The 8,651-nt window shown below is 40.0% G+C and overlaps 1 pseudogene; it reads right to left on the minus strand.

Moving 5' to 3' along the window:
- Positions 1 to 3,108: 3,108 nt before the first annotated feature.
- LOC138161204 (heat shock cognate 71 kDa protein-like) lies at positions 3,109 to 5,951 on the minus strand (annotated as a pseudogene).
- Positions 5,952 to 8,651: the final 2,700 nt, after the last annotated feature.

The raw sequence follows: 8,651 nt of genomic DNA on the forward strand, positions 1-8,651 counted from the left end.
TAATTGGTCCTCTAGGTCATGGCTCCTCTAGCAACCATAACTACTGGTCCTCTCCAACTTGGGCTTTTTTGTGGACTGTGACCTGGAAAAACCTTGTTCTCCTTCAGCAAGCAAAGTGAAGGAACCCACATCAGTTTCCTTGAATTGGTTTTACACCTACTCTACCACAAGTGACCTATTCTGCTTCACCAAGGGCCAAGAATAGAGATGTTGATAAGTAAAACACATACTGGCAGAAGAGAGAGTTCTGATGCCTAGTGAGCAGGTGTTAATAAATCAACTCTATCTTTATCTGGTGCCACTATAAGTAATTATTTTTTTAATAAAAAATTTATTTTTGGTTTTCAACATTCATTTCCACAAGATTTTCAGTTCAAATTTTCTCTCCATCTTTCCCCTATCCCCACTCCAACATAGACAGCCTGGTGAATACCGCTTCCCCCAATCTGCTTTCTCTCATATCCTTCCCCATGTCCTCTCTAACTTTCTAGTGGGGAAAGATGGATTTCTATACACTAGTGCCTACATATCTTATTTCCATGTAAAAAAAATTATTTTTGTTATGTTTTTAAAACTTTGTTTTCAAATTTCTTTCTCTTCTTCCCTCCTCACCCACCCCCACTGGGAAGATAAGCAATTCAATATAGGTTGTACATATGTAGTTATGCAAAATATTTCCATAGTAGTTATATTATGAAACACTAGCTACATTTCCATCCAAACTATTCCAGACCCCACTTATTCTATATTCCACTTTGACACTGTCCCTTTTCAAAAATATGTGCTTCTAACTACCCTCTCCCCCAATCTGCCTTCCATTCTATCATCCTCTTTTTTATCCCCTTCTCTCCTATGTCCCTGTAAGATACCCAAATTAGTGTGTATGTTATTCCCTCCTGTAGCAGCAATCACCCCAGCATCCCCAGGGTGGATGCCAACACAGATTCTTAGATCTGCTTTTCTAAAGGAAAGCAACTCAAAATGGGTTAACAATCTTGTTTTAATCAATCAAACATACCATTTACTTAGTTCAAGGGAAAAAAGTCAGCACCCCGAACTTCAGAGTATACAGAGGTTACAAGCAGAAGTTACAGGAAGATAGAGACACAAATCAAGCAGACAGACTTCCAACTATCCAACCATTACATCCATACCTAGTCAGTTACCAGAGAGGGAAGCATCAACATCTGGGTTTTTCAAAGCTGGGGGACTCAAAGGCTGCCCAGAGGCTCGTCTAGTCAAATCACACAACACTTCTCAAAGTGAGCCCCAAAAGAAAGCCTCACATCAGGATTTATCCAGCATTCTCCTGACTCAGAGAATGTAACAACCCTCTTTACCACACTGTCCAATCATAAAGTATCTCCTGAAAAACAAGCCTCCTGCCACAGTCTCCAGGTGCACTTAAGCCTATCAAAAGGCCCAGGGGCAGGGAAGATCTTAAATTCCCATTCTTATTACATTCGACTTTCATGCCTATAGCATAGTCAATTTACATGTGAATTAACATTAACATCTCTTTAGTTACAACATAATCCTCACAAAATAGAGACATCACATTTGCAAGATACATAGTTATCAAAGTGGCCACAGGGCCTTAAACAAACACAAAATACATTGCATTATCATCACCTCAATCCAAAACAAAAATGTCCAAATAAAGTTTTCTTGAGGGGAGGGGGCTGTCCTTCCCCTCCCACTGATCCAGCCCCTGCTTCCAAGGCCTGAGGGGTGGCTGGGCAACAAAACCAATAAGGTGGGGTCCTTGGGGGTCCATGGCACTTTACCCCACCCACCCATCAGAAATGAGTCCATCCTCCCCCTCGGTCCCAAACTGTGGGATGCAGCAAGAAAACACATTCAATGTTCCTGTCTTGCAGCACAGTCCTTATCTTGTCCTGTGGCTGAATTCTGAACTCCTGGCTTCCTTTCCCTCTGCAGGAAGCTGATACTCCCAGCTTTTGCTCCAGTCCTGATTCAGGCAGATTACCATTCCTGCTCAGCGAAGTCAGGATGCTTGCCATCCTTCTCTTTTGTTCTGTGGCTCCACAGAGTCACAGCTACCACAATTGGGAAACAATTATCCCAGCCTCCTCCACCCTTTCCTTTTAGTCTGTAGATCCTGTACATGACACCATTTATAGCAGGAAGCCCCAGCCTAAAATATAGTTTTCAGTGTTTATTGTATGCTATCCCTGTTACAATGTTCTGAAATTCTACTGATACCAGTTACTCCTAAACTTCTATTAACCTATGTAATGAAATGTATTGTTAATATATTTTTGCCAACTAAAGGACATGAAAGATCTTGGGGCCAAATGTAAGCATTATGGGATTTAAAGCTCTTCCATGATCCTTGAACTTGCAGCAGCAGCAGCAGTGGCAGTGGAGGCATGGACTCCTATTTTTGATCCAGCCAGAATTTCTGGTAAGGACTGCCAGGGATGGGAACTGCTTGGGGGCTGGAGCTGGCTGAGCAGATGCCATAAGTGAGTAGAGGAAGACCTTTGCCTGAGATAGCCTGATACAGCACAGTCTGGATGGCAACGTACATGGCTGGGGTATTGAAGGTCTCAAACATAATCTGAGTCATCTCTTCTCTGTTAGCTTTGTGGTTCAGGGGGGCTTCTGTGAGCATCACAGGGTGCTCTTCAGGGGCCATATGGAGCTCGTTGTAGAAAGTATGATGCCAGATCTTCTCCATGTCATCCCAGTTGGTGACAATACCATGTTCAATGGGGTACTTCAGGGTAAGAATACCTCTCTTGCTGTGGGCCACATCCCCCACATAGCTGTCTTTCTGGCCCATACCCACCATCACACCCTGATGTCTGGGGCGCCCAACAAGGGAAGAGAAGACAGCCCGAGGGGCATCGTATCCTGCAAAGCCAGCTTTGCACATTCCAGAGCCATTGTCAACAATGAGAGCAGCAATATCATCATCCATGGCGAACTTGGAAGTGGCAAGTATAAACCCTTAAGAGAAGAAAGGAGGTGGTGCCGCACCTGGAGGCAGGGGGGAGGCAAATGCACGCTGGGTGGAAGAGCTCACAGCTCAGTCCTTCAATTTTTGAAAAGCTGTGTGGAATGCTCTTTCTTCTGGTGTGTTTAGTTGACCTCTTCAATGGTGGGTCCAGAAGAAGCACCTCCAGATAGGGCTTCTCCACCCCCTGGGAATCCACCAGGCATGTCTCCTGGCATGTCCCCTGAACTCTGGTACAGCTTAGTAATAATGGAGTTGCAGACCTTCTCCAATTCTTTCTGCTGTTGCTCAAATTCTTCCTCCTTAGCAGTATGGTTCTTATCCAGCCAGTTGATTATTTCATTACATTTGTCAAGGATCTTCTGTTTGTCTTCATCACTGATTTTGCCTTGCAGTTTTTCATCCTCTATGGTTGCTTTCATGTTGAAAGCATAAGATTCAAGAGAATTCTTGGAAGACATCTTATCTCTCTGCTTTTTATCCACAGCCTTGTATTTCTCAACCTTCTGGACCATACACTCAATGTCTTCTTTGCTCAGATGTCCTTTATCATTCATGATGGTGATCTTGTTCTCCTTGCCTGTGCTCTTATCTGCAGCAGCAACATTGGGGATGCCATTTGCATCAATGTCAAATGTTACTTCAATCTGAGGAACACCTCTCGGTGCTGGAGGAATTCCTGTGAGCTCAAATGTGTCAAGCAGATTTTTATCCTTTGTCATTGCTCTCTCACCTTCATAAACCTGAATAAGCACACCAGGCTGGTTGTTCAAATAGGTGGTAAAGGTCTGTGTCTGCTTGGTAGGTATCATGGTATTATATTTGATCAGAACGGTCATAAGTCCACCAGCAGTTTCAATATCAAGGGAAAGAGGAGTGACATCCAACAACAGCAAGTCCTGCACATTCTCAGACTTATCTCCAGAAAAAATGGCAGCCTGGACAGCTGCAACATAAGCAACAGCCTCATCAGGATTGATAGTCTTGTTGAGCTCCTTGCCATTGAAGAAGTCTTACAGAAGCTTCTGGATTTGGGGGATTTAAGTGGAACCACCCACCAGGATGATGTCATGAATCTGAGACTTAATGTAGCTTGGTATCTCTTAAGGCCTTCTCCACAGAGTCCAGCGTGGCACAGAAGAGATCAGCATTAACTCTTCAAAATGGGCCTGAGTAATTAATGTGTAGAAGTCTAGACCTTCATAAAGTGAATCAATTTTAATACTGGCCTGGGTACTGGAAGAGAGGGTGCACTTTGCATGTTCACAAGCAGTGTGGAGATGGTGAACAGCCTTCTTGTTCTAACTAATGTCCTTCTTGTGCTGTCACTTGAACTCAGCAATGAAATGGTTGACCATTCGGTTGTCAAAGTCGTCCCCACCCAAGTGGGTATCCCCAGCTGTGGACTTGACCTCAAAGATGCCATCTTCAATGGTAAGAATGGAGACATCAAAAGTACTACCTCCAAGGTCTAAGATTAACATATTTCTCTTGGCACCAACCTTTTTTTTCCCAAGCCATAAGAAATAGCAGCAGCAGTTGGCTCATTGATAATTTGAAGCACATTGAGATCAGCTATGATTCCAGCATCTTTGGTGGCCTGATGCTGGGAATCATTGAAATAAGCTGGTTCTGTAACCACAGCATTTGTAACAGTCTTCCCAAGGTAAGCTTAAGCAATTTCTTTCACTTTGGTCAAGAAGATACTTTCTTTGGATAGAAACTTTTTTTTTTTGTTTTAAAGCAATTGCAGTTAAATAACTTGCTCAAGGTTTCAAGGCCAGTTATTTCTGTGTGTGGTGCTAAGTATATGAGCTAGGATTCAATCCCCAGGTCATCCAGACACTGGGGCCAGTGCTCTTACTCACTGTGCAACCTGGCCACCCCTGGATAGAAACTTTTGGTCTCCCTTTTGTACTCCACTTGTACCTTAAGCCTGCCTGCGTCATTCACCACCATAAAAGTCCAAAGCTTCATGTCTGATTGTATAACTGCATCATCAAATCTGTGACCTATCAGATGTTTGGCATCAAAAACTGTGTTGGTGGGGTTCATTGCAACTTGATTCTTTGCAACATCACCTATTAAATGTTCTGTGTGGGTGAAGGTGATGTAGCTTGGTGTGGTCCTGTTTCCTTGGTAATTAGCAATGATCTCCACTTTCCCATGTTGGGAGACTCCCACATTGGAATAAGTGGTGCCAAGATCAATGCCAACTGTGGGTCCCTTCTACATAGCTGCTGGGAAGTCAGGGGTCATAGATGATCACTGTGGAGAGAGAAGGGCTGCTGCTGCACTGAGTAGTGCAAATTGACTTTTTAAGGAATTTGTTTCCTCCTTGACTTTTTGGGCCTCTTTTGCCATTTGATTAAGTCTATTTTTTAGGTATTATTTTCTACAATATTTTTTAGTGTCTCCTTTAGCAGGCTGTTAACTCACTTTTCATGATTTTCTTGCATCATTCTCACTTCTCTTCCCAGTTTTTCCTCCACTTCTCTTACTTTATTATCAAAATCCTTCTTGAACTCCTTCATGGCTGGTAACAGATTCATATATATCTTGGAAGCTTTTGATGAAGGAATTTTGCCTTGTTGACTTGTTCTGGTTCCATGTTTTTATACTTTTTGTTCCCAAAAAAGGATTCTATGGTCTGTTTGTGCTACCTGTGCTTGCTCATCTTGCTAGCCAATTACTTGACTTTTGAGCTCTTTGCCACAGTAGAACTCTGCTTCCAGAGTTGAGAGGACTGTGTCCCAAATCGCTGGGGTTTTTGCAAATATTGACAGAGATATGAGGAAGGTGCCCTCTCTACAGACACCTTACACTCTGGAACACTGGCTACACACCCAAGAACCACCACCCAAAACCACAATCCAGATCCAAGCTGGTCAAAGTAAGAGTGAGTACCCTCTGAATGGTCACTTTGTCCCCGTACAATGTGCAGGCCAGGAGCACCTGAGGCTGCCATGTTGCAGCAGCTACAGCCGCTGCACCTCTGACACCTCTCACCCCAAGGGCAGGGGCAAAACTCACTCTTCCTTCACCCAGTTCCAACAGAGTTCCCCACTGATCTTTTATTTTCTCATTGCCATTTATGAGTTGAGAAGTCTGGAAACAACAACAGCTGCTGGTGATTCATTCTCCTGAAGTCTGCTCTGACCTGTCAGTGCCACTGGTTGGGGCTGCCCAGGATCTCAGAGCACACAGCTCAAGCAGGATTGTGCTAAGCTTCTAGCTTGGTGTGAAAGACTCTTCCTGTCAGCCTGCCAGGCTGCTTTCAGAGGAAGATTTGTTTCTCTCTGTCACTTTGTGGGTTCTATAGCTTTAAAATTTGTTTAGAGTTATATTTTACAGGTTTTAGAGGTGCTTAGAGTGGGAACTCTTGCCAAGTTTCTGCCTCTACTCTGCCGTCTTGGCTCCACCCTCATGCCTTTTTAAAAAATGATTTAGGGAAGAGGGGAATAATTTTAACGATTATAATAATGTAATCAGTGTAAATTTTGTAGGCATCCTTTCCACCTCTTATTTTTCTTTTAATCTTATTTGTCAATGGGAACACATCATTTCCAAGATTTCTAGTGAAATGGTGCTTTCTTTTTGTTTTATTTATTAAGTTACTTTATATAATTTATATTTTAAACACCACCTATTGATTAGGGATGGAGGAAACATAATAATAAGGAACAAAGCACACATGTGTATGGATAGGAATTAAATAGTGGGTGCTGTACAGATTAGAATACAGAAACAGAAAGCAAAACAGAAGTAGGAATGTCATTCGGGAAAGATTGAAATTTAAAATAATTAATTTATTATAGCAAAGACATGCATATTTGAAAGAGGATTTTCTTTACATCAGCCTTAGTTGTATATATTGACTACTGACTAATGTGAAGTATTCTCAGGTTGAAATTTTGTGATTTGATGGTCTAAAATTTGACAAGGTGCAGAAATGTAGAAGTATTAAATGCACCTTTGTCAGACCATAATGCAACAAATTAGCATTTAATAAAGGACTATGGAAAAAAAGGGATGATCAAAATACATTAGAAATTAAAAAAACACAGTGAATAAAAATAGTTGTTTTGTTTTCTGCCTGTTTTTTGGTTTTGTTTAAAATGATAAAACAGAACAATCATTGCTTAATTTGCTTAAAAAAAGAAGAAAATCAAATTTCCAATACCAAATATGAAAAGGGTGAATGTACCACCAATTAATATGATATTAAAAATATTTTTTGAGTTATTTTGCCTAATTATTTGCCAGTAAAACTGACAATCTAAGCAAAATGGATAAATATTTACCAAAAAAAATTATCTGCCCAAATTAACAGAAGAGGAAATAAAAAACTTAATAATTGTATATCAGAAAAAAGAAAATCAAGTCATCAATGAGTGCTCTATGAAAAAAAAAAAATCACCTGAATCACATGGATTCAGAAATGAATTCTACTAAACACTTAAGGAACAATTATTCCAAGGCTATATAAATTACTTTAAAAAATTCTTTTATGACACAAATATGGTATGATACATAAATCAGGGTGAGCCAAAAGAGAAAAAAAATACGGACATATTCTCTTAATGAATATTAATGAAAAAATAATAGCATATAGCAAGGACATTACAACAATACATTACAAAATCATTCACTATGACTACATTGGATTTATACAATGAATGCAGAGCTAGGTTAATATCAGGAAAATGATCAGCATAATTGAGTATATCATTAAGAAAGCAACAAAAATCATATGATTATACTATTAGATGCAGAAGAAAAAAAATGACATACAAAATAAAACACCAATATCCATTAAAAACACTAGAAAGAAAAAGTATTAATAGAGTCTTTCTTAATATAATAGGTAGCATTAATTTGAAATACCAGTCAAACTACCTAGCAATAAATTTAGAAAGCTAGAAAAAAATAAGTAACACAATTTATCTGGAAAATAAAAACTCAACAATATCAAAGGATTTAATGAAAGACAATGTGAAGGGGGAAAGATGAGCAGTATTAAATTGCAAAATACATTACAAAATGATTATCATCTAAAAAACCTGGCACTGACTAAGATAGGGTGTTGGATCAGTGGAAGAGATTAGGTTCATAATACACAGTAGTAAATGATCATAGTAACCTAGTGTTAGATAAACCCCAAAATCCAGGTTTTTAGGGTGAGAACTCACCATTTGACAAAAATTGCTGTGAAAACTGGGAAGTGGTTTTGCAGAAACTAGGAATAGAGCAATATCTTATGCCATATATGAAGATGAGTTCAAAATGGATAAATGATTATGATATAAAGAGCTATATCATACATAAATTAAGGATGCATGAAAAAATGTGCCTTTAGGATATATTCATAAGGGAAAATTTTCTGACCAAATAAATTAGAAAATGCTTCTGTTGCTTTATTAATTAGTTGTGTCCAACACATTCTCACCCCATTTGGGTTTTTCTTGGCAAAGATACTGGAATTATATGCCATTTTGCTTTGTAGTTCATTTTCCAGAGGAGGAAAATGAAGCAAAAAGGGTTAAGTGATTTATCTAGGGACACACAGGTAAATGGTGTCAGAGGACAAATTTGAACTAAGGTCCTCCTGACTCCAGGGCCAGCACTCTATCCATTGTGAGACCTACTTGGCTCATAGGGAGAAGAT

The sequence above is a fragment of the Petaurus breviceps genome, unplaced genomic scaffold, assembly GCF_028583685.1.
Source record: "Petaurus breviceps papuanus isolate PSGF00001 unplaced genomic scaffold, PetGlider_PUasm1.0 184, whole genome shotgun sequence".
NCBI lineage: Eukaryota > Metazoa > Chordata > Mammalia > Diprotodontia > Petauridae > Petaurus > Petaurus breviceps.